We start from the raw sequence: 16,171 nt of genomic DNA on the forward strand, positions 1-16,171 counted from the left end.
CACTATGACCTCTGGAGACTGGATCCACGCGACATCGGCTTGTAAATTTCTCGGAGTGGTCCACCACACCAGAGACCTTCTGGCTCGGGGAGACAACTGCATTTTCTTGTCTAGCGAGCTCTGCCTCCTGTCCCAGGAAGCTAGGACTGCCTGTTGTAGATCTCGAGAGTGAAATTGACTCCATCTGACGCAGGAAATGCAAGAGGTCATCAGGCCCAGAATCCTCATTGCGTCCCTGATCGAGACCCGGTTCCTTGAGAACTGACGAATCCTCTTCGTCATGCAGGCTTGCTTTTCCTTCGGTAGATAAGACATTCTTCTTTCTGAGTCTGGCATGACACCCAAAAATTTTATTTTGGGCTTGGGTATTAGATCTGATTTTGACCAATTTATGATCCAACAAAACTTCTGCAGTGTGGAGATCAAAGACTGATAGTCGACTCTGAGCTGAGCTACTGAATCTGCTACGATTAAGAAGTCATCTAGGTAAGGGACTGCTGTGATATTTTGACCCCTTAGGTAGGCCACTACCTCCACCATCAATTTTTTAAAGACTCTTGGGGCTGACGCTAGGCCAAAATGGAGGCAGCGAAACTGATAATGGTAGATCCTGCCATCCTTTTCGACTGCAAATCTGAGATATCTTTGATGGTCTGGGTATATGGGGACGTGGTAATATGCACTCTTTAAATTTAGAGTGCACATTACCACTCCCTTTCCCAGAAGGGGAATCATGGATCTTATTGATTCCATCTTGAACCGTTTGTATGTTAACCATCTGTTTAGGGGTTTGAGATTTATTATCTTTCTGGATTGCCCAGATGGTTTTTTTATCGAGAAGAGGCTCGAGTAGTGTCCTCTCCCCTCTTCTCGGGCGGGTATAGGAACGATTGCAGACGTTTCCAGGAGGTCCTGGATATCCGACCACATAGGGGAAGCTGAACTGAAGCGAGAGCTGGTTACTTGAAATCTGTTCGGGGGGGAGGGAGCCGAACTCTATCCTGAACCCCTGAGAGATGACCTGTAGTACCCAGGGGCTGGTGGAAACTTCCTGCCATCCCTTCAGGAACCTGAGCAATTGCCCCCCTTCTCTGGTGGCGTCATTTTCTTCGAGCGCTTGACCCTGAGCCGGAGAAGATGGTATCTCTATTTCTATCACTGCTTTCTCCCCCCTTTGGGGTAGCTCCATCTTCCTGATTTCCCCTTCCCTCTGTAGTCCGTTTTCTGATTATAACGGGGTCTACGAAAGGGCTGATACTTTTTGCGTTTCTCCTCGGGGAACCCCTTGTTCTCGTCTGAAGCTTTCTCTAAAATATCGTCTAGAACCGGCCCAAAAACCTTCCCCCCCCCCCCCCCTCGAGAAGGGAATTGAGCAAAGCTTATTCTTTGCATATCCCCTGACCAACTTTTTAGCCAGATGGCTCTTCTGGCTGCGTTGGACAGGGACTGACTTCTGGCCGCGAATCTGACGGACTCTGCCGAGGCGTTGGCTAAAAAACCTGTTGCTAACTTTAGTAAGGGAAGGGATTTTAGGATAGTCTCTCTCAGAGTTCTATCTGTCAGGTGCTCCTCCAAATTATCTATCCATAGATGTATGAAGCGTGCTACTGATGTTGCAGCTATATTTGTTCTTATGACTGCTGCTGAACTCTCCCAGGCCCTCTTTGAGCCCATCCACCTTCCGATCCAAGGGCTCCTTTAGGTTAGAGGAGTCCTCGAAAGGAATAGCCGTCTTTTTTGATACCTTCGCTACGGGGATGTCTATTTTGGGGATTTCCTCCCAGACTTTGACCTCCTCTGGATCAAACGGCAAGCGACGTCTAAAGTCTCTGGGAATAGTCAGTCTTTTCTCCGCTTCTTCCCATTCCTCTAATACAGGGGTGGGGAACTTTTTTCCATCCGGGGGCCATTTGGAGATTTCTACCATCATTCGAGGGCCACACAAAAATGATCACCTTGAGGCTGTGTACCCACGTAAGCATTTTTTTCACGTTTTATAACCAGCAAAAATGCTTAAAAGAAGCATCCCTTTCATTTTAATGAATTCCGCACTTTTTGTGCATATTGATGTGTTTTTTTCCACGAAAAAAATGCATCGCGGTAATGCAGCATGCTCATTAATTTTGCGGAAAAATCCGCATTTCTAGCTATTTTCTATGAGACTGGGGACGCGCGCAAAAAATGCGCGGAAAAAAACAAGCGTTTTCTGGGAAGGAGTCCGGTTTTCATGCAGAAATTTTCTGCATATGTGGCTACATTGCCTGAAAATTACCCCGGTATATTTAGACAAACAATTAATTACGGTAACTCACCCTTAATGTGACGGCTGGAGCTGCTTCTCCATCACTGGGGGCTATATACAGTGCCTACAAGTAGTATTCAACCCCCTGCAGATTTAGCAGGTTTACACATTCGGAATTAACTTGGCATTGTGACATTTGGACTGTAGATCAGCCTGGAAGTGTGAAATGCACTGCAGCAAAAAAGAATGTTATTTCTTTGTTTAATTTTTTTTTAAATTGTGAAAAGTTTATTCAGAGGGTCATTTATTATTCAACCCCTCAAACCACCAGAATTCTGTTTGGTTCCCCTAAAGTATTAAGAAGTATTTCAGGCACAAAGAACAATGAGCTTCACATGTTTGGATTAATTATCTCTTTTTCCAGCCTTTTCTGACTATTTAAGACCCTCCCCAAACTTGTGAACAGCACTCATACATGGTCAACATGGGAAAGACAAAGGAGCATTCCAAGGCCATCAGAGACAAGATCGTGGAGGGTCACAAGGCTGGCAAGGGGTACAAAACCCTTTCCAAGGAGTTGGGCCTACCTGTCTCCACTGTTGGGAGCATCATCCGGAAGTGGAAGGCTTATGGAACTACTGTTAGCCTTCCACGGCCTGGACAGCCTTTGAAAGTTTCCTCCCGTGCCGAGGCCAGGCTTGTCCGAAGAGTCAAGGCTAACCCAAGGACAACAAGGAAGGAGCTCCGGGAAGATCTCATGGCAGTGGGGACATTGGTTTCAGTCAATACCATAAGTAACGTACTCCACCGCAATGGTCTCCGTTCCAGACGAGCCCGTAAGGTACCTTTACTTTCAAAGCGTCATGTCAAGGCTCGTCTACAGTTTGCTCATGATCACTTGGAGGACTCTGAGACAGACTGGTTCAAGGTTCTCTGGTCTGATGAGACCAAGATCGAGATCTTTGGTGCCAACCACACACGTGACGTTTGGAGACTGGATGGCACTGCATACGACCCCAAGAATACCATCCCTACAGTCAAGCATGGTGGTGGCAGCATCATGCTGTGGGGCTGTTTCTCAGCCAAGGGGCCTGGCCATCTGGTCCGCATCCATGGGAAGATGGATAGCACGGCCTACCTGGAGATTTTGGCCAAGAACCTCCGCTCCTCCATCAAGGATCTTAAGATGGGTCGTCATTTCATCTTCCAACAAGACAACGACCCAAAGCACACAGCCAAGAAAACCAAGGCCTGGTTCAAGAGGCAAAAAATCAAGGTGTTGGAGTGGCCTAGTCAGTCTCCTGACCTTAACCCAATTGAAAACTTGTGGAAGGAGCTCAAGATTAAAGTCCACATGAGACACCCAAAGAACCTAGAAAACTTGGAGAAGATCTGCATGGAGGAGTGGGCCAAGATAACTCCAGAGACCTGTGCCGGCCTGATCAGGTCTTATAAAAGACGATTATTAGCTGTAATTGCAAACAAGGGTTATTCCACAAAATATTAAACCTAGGGTTTGAATAATAATTGACCCACACTTGTATGTTTAAAATTTCTTAAAATTTAACTGAGCAACATAACTTTTTGGTTTGTAAGATTTATGCATCTGTTAATAAATCCTGCTCTTGTGTGAAGTTTAAAGGCTCTAACTTATTTGCATCTTATCAAACCTGCTAAATCTGCAGGGGGTTGAATACTACTTGTAGGCACTGTATATCACAGGTGGTAGGGTATACAGTACTCGGGGGGATATACAGCACTTTCGGGGTAAATGCAGCAGCTGTGGGGGGATATATAGCACCGGGGGGGACGGGGGACAGGGATCTTCGGGGAGGCTCATAGATCACCGGGGGGGACAGATCACTGAGGGGTGACACGAAGATCACAGGGGTGCACATAGCTTTGGGTGACAGATCACAGGGGGCACATGGGAGCACAAGCGTCACAGGGGGTACATAGCAGGTGGGCACATAGATAACATGGGGCACAAAGCTGGGAGCCACAGATATCACAGGGGTGATATCTGTGGCTGGAGGCACAGAGATCACGGGGGGCACATAGCTGGAGGGCACAGATCACAGGGGGCATAGATATCACATGGGGAAACAGCTGGGGGGGCACATAGATGGAGGGCACAGATCACGGGGTATATATAGGTGGGGGGCACAGATCACATGTGGAAGTATAGCTGGGGGCACAGAGATCACGGGGGGGCACATAGCTGGAGGGCACAGATCCCCAGGGAGGCACAGAGCTGCGGGCACGCACTTACAGAGATTTCTGACTCTCTGGCAGCATCTCCTCTTCCGGGACATGTGGACGGGAGAGCATTGGGCGCTAGTTCCGCCCACCCAGATGCTAACCCCGCCCACCCAGACGACGACGTCATCATCATCATCATGTGCAGGGCAGGCAGCGTTTTGTAATGAATGCTGCGTTCCTGTGCACTTGGGGGTTAAGGGGCTGGCAGCTGACAGGATACAGCAGCCGCCCGAGCATTGAGGACTCCAGGGACCTACCCGCGGGCCGCATGAAAAGCCACTGCGGGCCGCATGAGGCCCGCAGGTTCCCCACCCCTGCTCTAATATCATCGCCCGTATATGGGTGTTTACTGAGAAGACCATCGAGGTCTGCGAGCGCAGCCCCCCGAACATCTCGTCCTGTACTGAGAGAGTTGCCGGGGGCTCCTCGATCTGCATAGTCTGCCGTATTGCTCCCAACAGCTCGTCCGTATCTCCGGACGAAAAGAGATATCTCTTTCCTTTCTCTGGGGGCTCTCTGATCTCTTCCTCTTCCACCTCTGATTCAGACAGGATCTCCTCAGATGAGGTGTCCGATTCCCTCTGCCTTTTCCTGGATACCTGGGAGTTCATCTGCGGGGTCTGGGGAACGACAAGGCCTGACACCGAAGCCTGCACCTCTTCCCTTTTAATCGATCTCATGTTAGACATGAGCGTAGCCTGCTCGTCCCTCACTATGCGTCTTGTACATGCATCACAGAGGGCTTTTTACCATGTGTCCTTTAGTTTCTTAGAGCAAATCGGGTACTTCTTATCTTTCCTCCTGGGCTCCTTTTTCTCTGTTGAGGTGGAGGCTCCCCCTGGAACATAAAATATGCTTCCTGTGGGGATCTGCCTTTTTGGGGCCCTGCAGTGACCTTATTTGAGGTTACTCACATGACCCTGGCTCTCTGGCCCCATCTCACACTTCGCCTGATCCTCCGTACTTGGGTAGGGAGGACTGCTTTAGGCTGTTGTACCGCCTGCTGACCGCGTCTTGCTGTGACACGCTGCGCTGTCCGATCCGGTCCGGCCGTCCTGGAGAAGACGCCGCTCTCCTTCGTGATCCGGTCCTATGCAGGCCCCGGCCCGGAAATGACGCCTGTCGGCCGTGACCCGGAAGAGACGCTGCCTAATGCTGCAACCGGAAGTGACGCGGCCGCCTGTGATGCCATGCAGGCTCCGAGCTGCCCTCTTCCCTCCTTCTGGGAGTGTTGTGCCGCGTCCGGACTGCGGGGGATGCCCTGCGGTGATCTATTCTCGGGAGCCGCTTCTGGAGCCGGTGGAGTCCATTTAGGCATCCCGGGCTCAGGGACATCAGCTGCGGCGTACGGGGTCGAGAGCCCCCCTCAGGAGGAAGCGACCCCGTCTCCCAGCGACCCCGTCTCCCTGGAGCAGAGCTGCACTGGGTGTGCTGAGGGACCTTCTGGCGGGTGTCAGCTGCAAAAGTCTTGAGGTTGGAAGGGAAAGGCTGGTCCCCCCGATCCTCACCATCTGCCCGGTACGGTCGGATCTTCTCTCGCCGTTCCTCACACGGCTCGCACAGCTCTTAGATACCCGCTGTTTACATTGGAAACCAGCGTCGCTGGTTGCTGGTCTCGCTGCAGCGATGCGCGCTGGCCAGCGCGAGACCAACGATCAAAAAACGGCCCAGGACGTTCCAGCGCGATCAGCGATACCCGACAGGGGGGCCGGTCGCTGATCCATGTCACACACAGCGATGTCCTGAAAAATGGAGACTTTTTTTTTCTTAACAACTTAAAAAAAAAAACCCCTATAAATGCTTGGTATATGCAAACTAGAAATGATCTGGAGAATCCTATTGGCAGGTCAGTTTTAGCATTTAGTAAAAAATAAAATAAAATTGAGGAATTGCAGTTGTTTGTGCAATTGGAATTCTTTTCCCATTTTCCAGTACACTATATGGTAAAATCAATAGTGTTGTTCAAAAGTACAACTCATCCCACAAAAAACAATAACTCACATGGTCATATTGACTGAAAAATAAAAAAAAGTTAGAAGGGGAGCAAAAAAAAAGGAAAATCCCAAGGTCATGAAGGGGTTAAAGGTGTTGTCCAGGATATTTTTTAAAATGGCATGGAGTCTAACATCAAGAATGGAATCCTAACAGTGTGTAATGTAATTTCTCAGGAAAATATGAGTAATTCCTAAATAACTGAAGTACCCATCCAGAGCTGCCTGTTGCCTTTCCTTGGCTTATGAATCACAAGCTTCACAAACAATCCCCCTCGCAGTTTCCAGCCCCTCCCCCCTGCCTGTGTGAAATACTATCCACCTTCAACCTCCCTCCCCCTCTGTCATCTGCTGCAGGGTCCTCGCAAGAACCGTGCAAGATTTTAGTGAGAGGAATGATTGCTCAAACCAGATAACTAATGCTCTATAATCCCACTGCTCTGCCACCAATAAATCAAGGATTCGGGGGGGGGTTGCCCGGTTGCCCCTCAGTTGTCAGGAATTTATATATTATATATATGGTCGGGTGATCTATAAATCCCCACAACTTATGTCCGCTCTTTCAGTTCTGGTTTGGAGCGTGCAGCTCTCTGGCAACCCCTTACCCTCAAGTCAGTCAGGAAACTGCACCTAGGATAAGTAGTCGCCGGAAAGGCTGTCTTGTCGCGTACTGGCTATCGGGCATCTGCAGTGAGTTTGGTGTGTTTATCACCAGTCCCAGGCAGGGAATACACCCATAAACTTCCGATCCGTCACTGCCAGGGTTTACCGATACCACCAGGATGCTTTGCTGTCACCAGTTCCTCGTTCGATACTAAAGACTATATTGGGTCAGGAACCAACCCGCCGGTAGCATAATCTGGTGCGAGGTCTTGTCAGTTTGAACATAGAGCCAAAAAAACGAAACTAGTAAATTTTATAGATTTACTCCAGAAAATATAGGCAGTGTTTGCAAAAATACAAAAGATATTACAAAAGGAGACAAAATACAGCATGTACAGCAGTTACAAATGAAAGGGATTAAAATAAGAAACTTACTGTATCTCAGCCATAGATGTGACATATTGATAAAAGGGAGAAGCGCCTTCCTAAGGGAGAATGGTCCTTCAGCACAGCGTCTTAGGCCTGTTTCACACGTCCAATTTTCAGATCAGTTGTAGTTCACGGAAAACGGAACCGTAGGGGAGAGAGAGTTAAAAATGATCCCGGAGCAAAGCTTCCGGGCATGCGCACATGAAAATAGTGGACCGTCAAGAAGAAAATCGTTGCAGTGTCCATCTCATCCGCCCGGGAGCCAGAAAAATTTTGGCGGATCCGTCAAAAAACGGGGGTGACGGACGACCGTCAGTCAAGATCCGCCAATACTGTAAGTCTATGCGGGGAAAAAACGGATCCACCCCTTTTTTGGCGGATCCGTTTTTTTCACAAATTGGCGGATTATGACTGACGGACGTTGCAGTGTCCATCTCATCCGCCCGGGAGCCAGAAAAATTTTGGCGGATCCGTCAAAAAACGGGGGTGACGGACGACCGTCAGTCAAGATCCGCCAATACTGTAAGTCTATGCAGGGAAAAAAACGGATCTTTTTTGGCGGATCCGTTTTTTTTCAAAAATTGGCGGATTATGACTGACGGACTCCAAGTATGCAGCTATGAGTAGTGCTGGGATTGATGAATCCTAGCAGTGAGCACATTATACACTGTAAAACCATATTCCTTCCCATTAATGACATTGGTTTTTTGTGTTTTGTTTTTCTTTTGCAGATTTTGCGTTCAGATGCGTGTGATATTTTGTGAGGCATCAACCCCTTGGGCAACGTTATTTCCATTGACACAACATAGGACGGACAACATTCATTCTTGGCTTCTGGCTTGAGTTGTTGCAACAGGAGTGTGATCGCGTTAGTTCTTAAACAGGTACAACCATCACACCAGCATCATGCATATGTCTACACAACTGCTGGTTAAACAATTTTGGCCAACAGCTTTCTAACATGGCCAGCTTTGGATCATATGTGCCACAACCACCGGAGCCCAATGTTTTTTGCCAAGAAACTGTATTCCTTCCCAAAAATGACATTGTTGTGTGTTTTTTTTTTTTTTTTGTTTTGCAGATTTTGAGTTCACGGATGAGCGTGATATTTTGTGGATCTTGATGATCCACAAAATATCACCCTCATCCGTGAGCTCAAAATCTTTGGGCAAGTTTATTTCCAGTGACACAACATACCCAAGAATGAAAGTTCTCTGTCCTCTCTCTTAACCCCTTAGCGACAGAGCCAGTTTGCAGCTTAATGACCAGGCCAATTTTTATAATTCTGACCACTGTCCCTTTATGAGGTTATAACTCTGGAACGCTTTAATGGATGCCGCTGATTCTGAGATTGTTTTTTCATGACATATTGTACTTCATGTTAGTGGTAAAATTTCTTTGATAAGTCTTGTGTTTATTTATGAAAAAAAAACGGAAATATGGCGAAAAATTTTGAAAATTTTGCTATTTTAAAACTTTAAATTTTTATGCCCTTAAATCAGAGAGATGTGTCACAAAAATTTCTTAATAAATAACATTTCCCACATGTCTACTTTACATCACCACAATTTTGGAAGCAATTTTTTTTTTGTTAGGAAGTTATAAGGGTTAAAAGTTGACCAGCGATTTCTCATTTTTACAACAAAATTTACAAAACCATTTTTTTTAGGGACCACATCATATTTAAAGTCATTTTGAGGGGTGTACATGACAGAAAATACCCAAAAGTGGCACCATTCTAAAAACTAGACCCCTCAAGGTGCTCAAAACCACATTCAAGAAGTTTATTAACCCTTTAAGTGCTTCACAGGAACTAAAGCAATGTGGAAGGAAAAAATTAACATGTAACATTTTTTTGCAAAAAATTTACTTCAGAACCAATTTTTTTTATTTTCACAAGTGTTAAAAGAGAAAATCAACCACAAAATTTGTTGTACGATTTCTCCTGAATACGCCGATACCCCATATGTGGGGGTAAACCACTTTTTCAGCACACGGCAGAGCTCGCAAGGGATGCGCCGTTTGACTTTTTCAACGCAGAATTGGCTGGAATTGAGATCGGATGCCATGTTGCGTTCGGAGAGCCCTTAATGTGCCTAAACAAGTGGAAACCCCCAACAAGTGACCCCATTTTGGAAACTAGACCCATTAAGGAACTTATCTAGATGTGTGGTGAGCACTTTGAACCGTCAAGTGCTTCACAGAAGTTTGTAACGTAGAGCCGTGAAAATAAGAAATACATTTTTTTCCCGCAAAAATGATCTTTCCCCCCCAAAATTTTTATTTTTACAAGGGTAACAGGAGAAATCATACCCCCACAGTTGTTGTGCAATTTGTCCGGAGTACGCTGATACCCCTTATGTGGGGGGAACCACTGTTTGGGCGCATGGGAGAGCTTGGAAGGGAAGGAGTGCCATTTTGGAATGCAGACTTTGATGGAATGGTCTGTGGGCATCATGTTGCGTTTGCAGAGTCCCTGATGTGCCTAAACAGTGGAAACCTCCAACAAGTGACCCCATTTTGGAAACTAGACCCATTAAGGAACTTATCTAGATGTGTGGTGAGCACTTTGAACTCCCAAGCGCTTCACAGAAGTTTATAAACGCAGAGCCGTAAAAATAAAAAGTCTTTTTTGTTTCCACAAAAGTGATTTTTTTAGACCCAATTTTTAGACCCCCAAAGTTGGTAAATAGTGGAAACCCCTCAATTCTTGCTCCAACCCTAACCCTAACACACCCCTAACCCTAATTCCAACCCTAACCCTAATCCCAACCCTAATCCCTAATCCTAATTCTAACCCTAATCCAAGTTCGCCCTAACCCTAATTCTAACCCTAGCTCTAACCCGAGCCCTAACCCTAGCCCTAACCCTAGTCCAACCCTAGCCCTAACCCTAGCCCAACCCTAACCCTAGCCTAACCCTAACCCTAGCCCAACCCTAGCCCTAACCCTAACCCTAATGGAAAACTGAAAAAAAAAATATTTTCTTTATTTCGTTATGTTGGCCTTACTAAGGGGGTGATAAACGGGGGGATTATGTACTATTTTGTTTATTTTGATCACGATGATAGTTTATCATCGTGATCAAAATGAATGAATGGAATCAACCAGCCGGAGCTTGCAGATTCCCGGCGGGCGCACTGCGCATGCGCCCGCAATTTTCTCCGGATCCAAGATGGCGGCGCCCACCGGAGGACGTCGGCGGGACGCAGGACCACCGGGAGGGGAGAGAGGACCACGGAGAGGTACCGGGGGGGATCGGTGACCCTCTTTCTCTCTCCTCTGATGGGCGATCACATCAGAGGAAAGAGAAATTTAATGCACAATCGCGGCTTTTTTTTTTTTTGCGGTCGCCGTTATAGGGTTAATAACGGCGATCGCAAAAGCGGGGTCGGTAAAAACTGACCGATTCATGTTCTCTGGGGTCTCGGCTATCCCCGGCAGCCGAGACCACGGAGAAAATCAGACACTGGGGGGCGCTATTCACTTTCTCCACAGCGCTGTGAATTAGCGGCGCTGTGGTTTTAGTACAGTTAAATACCGCCGTTAAAAGGCGTATCGGCGGTCGCTAAGGGGTTAAGCTATTATAACAAGAGTACGATCGCTTCCCTTTCCTAGCTAAACAGGTACAATCATCACACCAGCATAATGCATGTGTCTAATGTAGATAACTGCTGGCTTAACACTCTTATGGCCAACAGCTGTCCAACATGGCCGGCTTTGGATCCTACTATATTCCACACCCACCAGAGTTTTTTTTTTTTCTTTACCAGGAAACTGCTTTCATTCCTATTGTGTGTTTTTGTTTTTTTTGCTGTTTTGCAGTTTTTGAGTTCACTGACAAGCATTATATTTTGTGGAGCATCAACTCTGGGCAGCTTTATTTCCAGTGACACAACATAGGACCGAGATCTTTCATTGTTGGCTTCTGGCTTGAGCTGTTATAGTCTATCAATTTAAGATCACTGGAGGTCAGCCCCCCCACCTCCACAGTATTCTGAATGGAAGCTGGTCTGCAGTCTCCACTTGTGTCACTACACAGTGAAAGGGGCATTTTATTTTATTTTTTTGAAGCTCAATTTGAAGTGATATTATATCCAGCAGCCACTGGAGCATAGCAGCTGATCAGTGGGAGTGCTAGGTGGGTGTTGAACTCCTCCTGATATCTTCTTGATGGCCTGTTCTATGGATCATTCATCAATATGCTTTCACCAAACAATCCCTTTAACTTTAATTTGCTCTGGTATCTATAAATATTCTTGTCAGTTGCTGTTAGTTGTCATATAGCAACTGGTTAGACAAACTGCTGTAGCGGTTTTATTCCCCCTCTTGCAATAAGCACTTTATGTCATATAGTGTTAAAAAATATTTGGTAGTTTTCCTGCTTGGAAGAACATTTTATGTTACCCTGTTGAAGGTGGAAATACCACCTAAGTAACAGTACACTTGCTCTTTTTTACATCAATTTGATGCTGTATATTTTCCCCTTGTAGATTGTTATGGGTTATATCTAATCCATCTATATGTAATACCGCCTGAGTTCATTTACTATCATTGCACGGTGTGCACTTTATGCTGTTTTTCTACCTGTTCCGAGAACTAAAATTTTAAAACGTGTTGTCTGGTTAAAACAAGAATCGCCCATCTGCCCGATAGCTGATAACTTGGTGATAAGTGGGTGTCCAACCACTGGGACCTGCATCAATTGGCAGAATGAAGAATTTTTAACGCTATTACAAAATGGAGTGGCAGGCTAGATGTCCCACTCATTCTGTAGAGGGCTGCTGAAAAACGAAAAATGAGCTCAGCAGCTTAATAGAGAAGGACTAAAGCAGTGACCATACATGCGCCACCTCCGCTCCATTGGAATTGGGTGAACACCCAGTGATCAACAAGTCTCGCCCATCCTTTGATGACCTATTTTCATTGGATAGCCTCCTCACACTTGTTACTGGTACTGCCACCTTTTGAGTGACTTGTATTTTAGTTGCACTATATGCAACAATTTTATGCTGTTTTCTTACATGTTGTAATTTTTAGTAGGGACTCTGTCGGCACAGAATGACTGTTCAAACTAAGTCCCGCCGTTCGATGCTTCATGGCTGGCCAATTATTTTAAACCTGCTTGTTTTCCCTTTCTCTCCACCCCTTTCTTCTTTAATTGACAGCTATGGTTTATGGCCAGAGAAGGGTGAAGTTAGATGGCAATCAAGCAGGTAGGATGGTGTAGGTAAATGATTGGCCCACCGTGAAGCATGGAGCGCCTGTACTTGGTTTGTACAGTCATTTTGTGCTGACAGTCCCTTTAATCCCTTTGCGACATGTGCCATACTAGTACTGCTCTGCGGGAACTACATTTGTGCCCGGAGCAGTACTAGTGCGGCAGCGCCATTTTTCGGTCACCGCGCTGCATCGCGCGGTGATCGAGTTCCGATGGCTGCTGTCCCTGACAGCAGACCATCCCTGCACGTCGCCCCAGGGAGTCAGTGATTGCTGTGACTGGCTGGTCAGAACTGAACAGCCAATCACAGCAATATTACAATAATGTTTAAAAAAAAAAAAAAAGTGACATGCTGTGATCTGTGCTGTGTGACACAGCACCAATCACAGCCGTCACAATGGGTATGGTTATTGCGACGTCACCTTACCTAATTAACCCCTATGGCGCCGATTGGCTGAACAATAGTTAATCTAAAGGGGTTAATCTAAAATGGGGATCACCGCCCTGCACGTCGTCTTTTTCTCAGATTTGGCTTGCAGAGCGGTTCTCCTTGGTGGCCAGTGTGATTTCCCCAGTGATCTCCTGCTCCAGTGTCCTGCTGTGCTGTATGCTGCCATCTGACTGCTGTGTGACTCATCTGTGATCACAGCAGAGCTTCTCCCCCATCCCTGTTCCAGTACCCCCTCTCCCCCCTTACAATTGAATTTTAATGCCCTTTTTTGTCCTTTTTTTTTCTGTGTGCGCGGCGTCCTGCGCAGAGCATTCGTGCTATTCCTGTGTCTGCTGCACTCCGATCAGTATCGCTGCTGATGAGAGACTGCGCTACAGGGCTTTTTCTATTTTTTAGCTAGTTAGCGTAGCGGACTTCGCAGTCTGTGTGACGTCCAATATTTTCATTTTTTTTTTAGAGCAAAATAATAGTATAGCGTAGTTTTAGATGTAGCAAGGTATCGTAGCTGGCATCACAGTGTTAGTGACGACTGATTTGTTTTTTTAGAAAAAAAATAAGAGTAGTTAGTACATCGTAGTTTTAGAGGTAGCGTAGCACTAGTCACAGTGTTAATGACGAATTATCTTGTTTTAAGGTCCCGTTACATTTAGCGATGCACCAGCGATCCCGACAGCGATACGACCCGGTCAGGATTGCTGGTGCATCGCTAAATGGTCGCTAGTGAGCTGCCACATAGGCAGATCTCACCAGCGATGCAACAGCGGTCGGTGGTCGTTACTTACTTGTCAGACGGCAGCTCTGGTGACGACTTCCTCCCGCGTCCATTGAGTCGCTCCTCGGCACCAGCAGGAAGCCGACGACGAGAAATGGAAAAGGACGATCTCGCGCGATCAGCGATAGCCAGCGGGGAGCCAGGTCGGAGGTAAGTGTCACATGTAGCGAGATCGCTAGCGATATCGCTAGCGCGTCACAAAATCGGTGACGCTTTAGCGAGATCGCTAGCGATTTTGCTATGTGTGAAGGGGCTTTTAGAGAAAAAAAAACTGTACAACGAAGTAGAATGTATAGTATAGCCAGCGTCACAGCGCTAGTAATGACAGATCATCTTTTAGAGGGAAAAAAAAATCGTACAGAGTAGTTTCATAGGTAAGAAGGTAGCGTCTTGTTTTATGCAAAAGAAAAAAAAAATCTGCTATAGCCGGGGAATATCTAATGCATCAAGGTGGCGTACGTCACATTGTTGGTGGTTATTTTTCTTTTGCAAAATATATTATTAGTTGCATTGGTGTCAGGAAAATATGAGTTTTTTCCTAATACCCGAGGTACACATCCTGAAATGAATTACTGCTCTTTCCCCCATTGGTTTGTAAAGAGCAAGCTTCACCAGCGGTCCCCCCTCACAGCTGCAGCCCCCCTCTCTCTGCCTTTGTGAAATTCAGTTTCACCAGCGATTCCCCCTCGCAGCTGCAGCGTCCCCGCTCTCTGCTCCTGTGAAACTATCTACTTTCCTCCTCCCTTCAGCAGATGGTCTCTTTTACTGCATCTGGCCAGTAAAGTGCGGTTTCTCCCACCAAGATGTCCTTTGTATATTCCAGGTCAAATTTAATAACACAATAATCCTAGAGACAGGAAAAATATATCTCCAGAATCGGTATAATTAAGGCTACACACAGCAACGTTTTTCAGTCAGTACACCCATCAGAAATCGGGGAAACAGTTTCTGCCACCCAGTAACACGCAGACATGTCATATTTGGTCGCAAAAGAATGGTCACGTCGCAGGGGAAAAGGTAATGTCCCTGTCCTCACCTCGTGAGCCCCCCCAGCCAAAGATATGGAAAGATAGGAGTTTTAATAAATTTTCAAAAGGGGCGTACGTCCTCTAACAGCCCACCAAGTGAGGTCAGCAAGGGAGGAGTCCCTTGGTTTGGGGCCTAAGCATAAAACTGAGATGCTCCATTTGGGAGGTGTCAGATGCCAGGAGAGTCAGCTAAGATGCTGGGCTGATGAACCATTTTCCTTGGGAAGGCCCTCCTCCCCTTTATCGACACGTCATACCTGTGGCTGAGATAGAGTATGTTTCTTATTTTAATCCCTTTTATTTGTAACTGTCTGTACATACTGTATTTTGTCTCCTTTGTAATATCTATTTTATTTTTGAAAACACTGCCTATATTTTCTAGAATAAACTTATACATTTACTAGTTTCGTTCTTCTTTCTCTATGATGGAACAGACACGTACTCCGCGCAAAATCACGCTGCATGTGGGTTGGTTCCTGACCCGATATAGTCTTTAGTATTAAACGAGGAACTGGTGGCAGCATAGCATCCTGGTGGTATTGGGAAAACCTGGCAGTGACAGTGGCGGATCAGAGGTTTATTGGTGTATTCCCTGACTGCGACTGGTGATATACACACCGCCCTCACTGCAGAGTGCCCGATTGCCAGTATGCGACAAGGTAGCCTTTTTCGGCAACCACTTATTTAAGGTGCAGTTCCCTGACTGACATGAGGATAAGGGGGGCACCAGAGAGCTGCGAGTTCCTAACTGGAACTGTAAGTGGAACCAAAAGTTGTGGGGTTATATATCTCATGAAAATAGGTTATATATTCAAATTGATTATATTCCCTGACGTAATTCGTGACAGTCGGGTAAATTTATAGGGAGGGCATTAGTGTAGTGAACGTGAGTTTTTTTTATGCAAACTTGTTTTTTTTCTTGCTTCTTCTACATTTTTTCTCTCTACTTTTTTTTCTCTGTTTTTTTTTTTATAATAAATAGTACCCTATACACAAGTCCCACACATTACACGTATAAAAGCACCACTTACACACACATCCCCAGGGTTTGGGGAAAAAAAAAAAAAAGGCCCATTCGTCAAGACGCTATACACCAGAGGAGGCTTACTCCTTCCTTGCGTCCAACACGGATTCAGCCAGTGAGGAAGATCCTACATTACTCTATTCCTCTTC

General features: G+C 46.2%; 1 long non-coding RNA gene across 1 annotated transcript in view; it reads left to right on the forward strand.

The window, feature by feature from the left end:
* The window catches only part of LOC141101037 (uncharacterized), a 40,416-nt gene that overhangs the window by 11,017 nt on the left and 13,228 nt on the right, over positions 1-16,171 (forward strand). The window contains exon 2 of the long non-coding RNA XR_012234865.1: positions 8,259-8,411. This is a non-coding gene — a long non-coding RNA (uncharacterized lncRNA). The remainder of the gene's footprint in view (positions 1-8,258; positions 8,412-16,171) is intronic.

Source organism: Dendrobates tinctorius, unplaced genomic scaffold, assembly GCF_039654945.1.
Source record: "Dendrobates tinctorius isolate UK_male_01 unplaced genomic scaffold, ASM3965494v1 ptg000114l, whole genome shotgun sequence".
Taxonomy (NCBI): domain Eukaryota; kingdom Metazoa; phylum Chordata; class Amphibia; order Anura; family Dendrobatidae; genus Dendrobates; species Dendrobates tinctorius.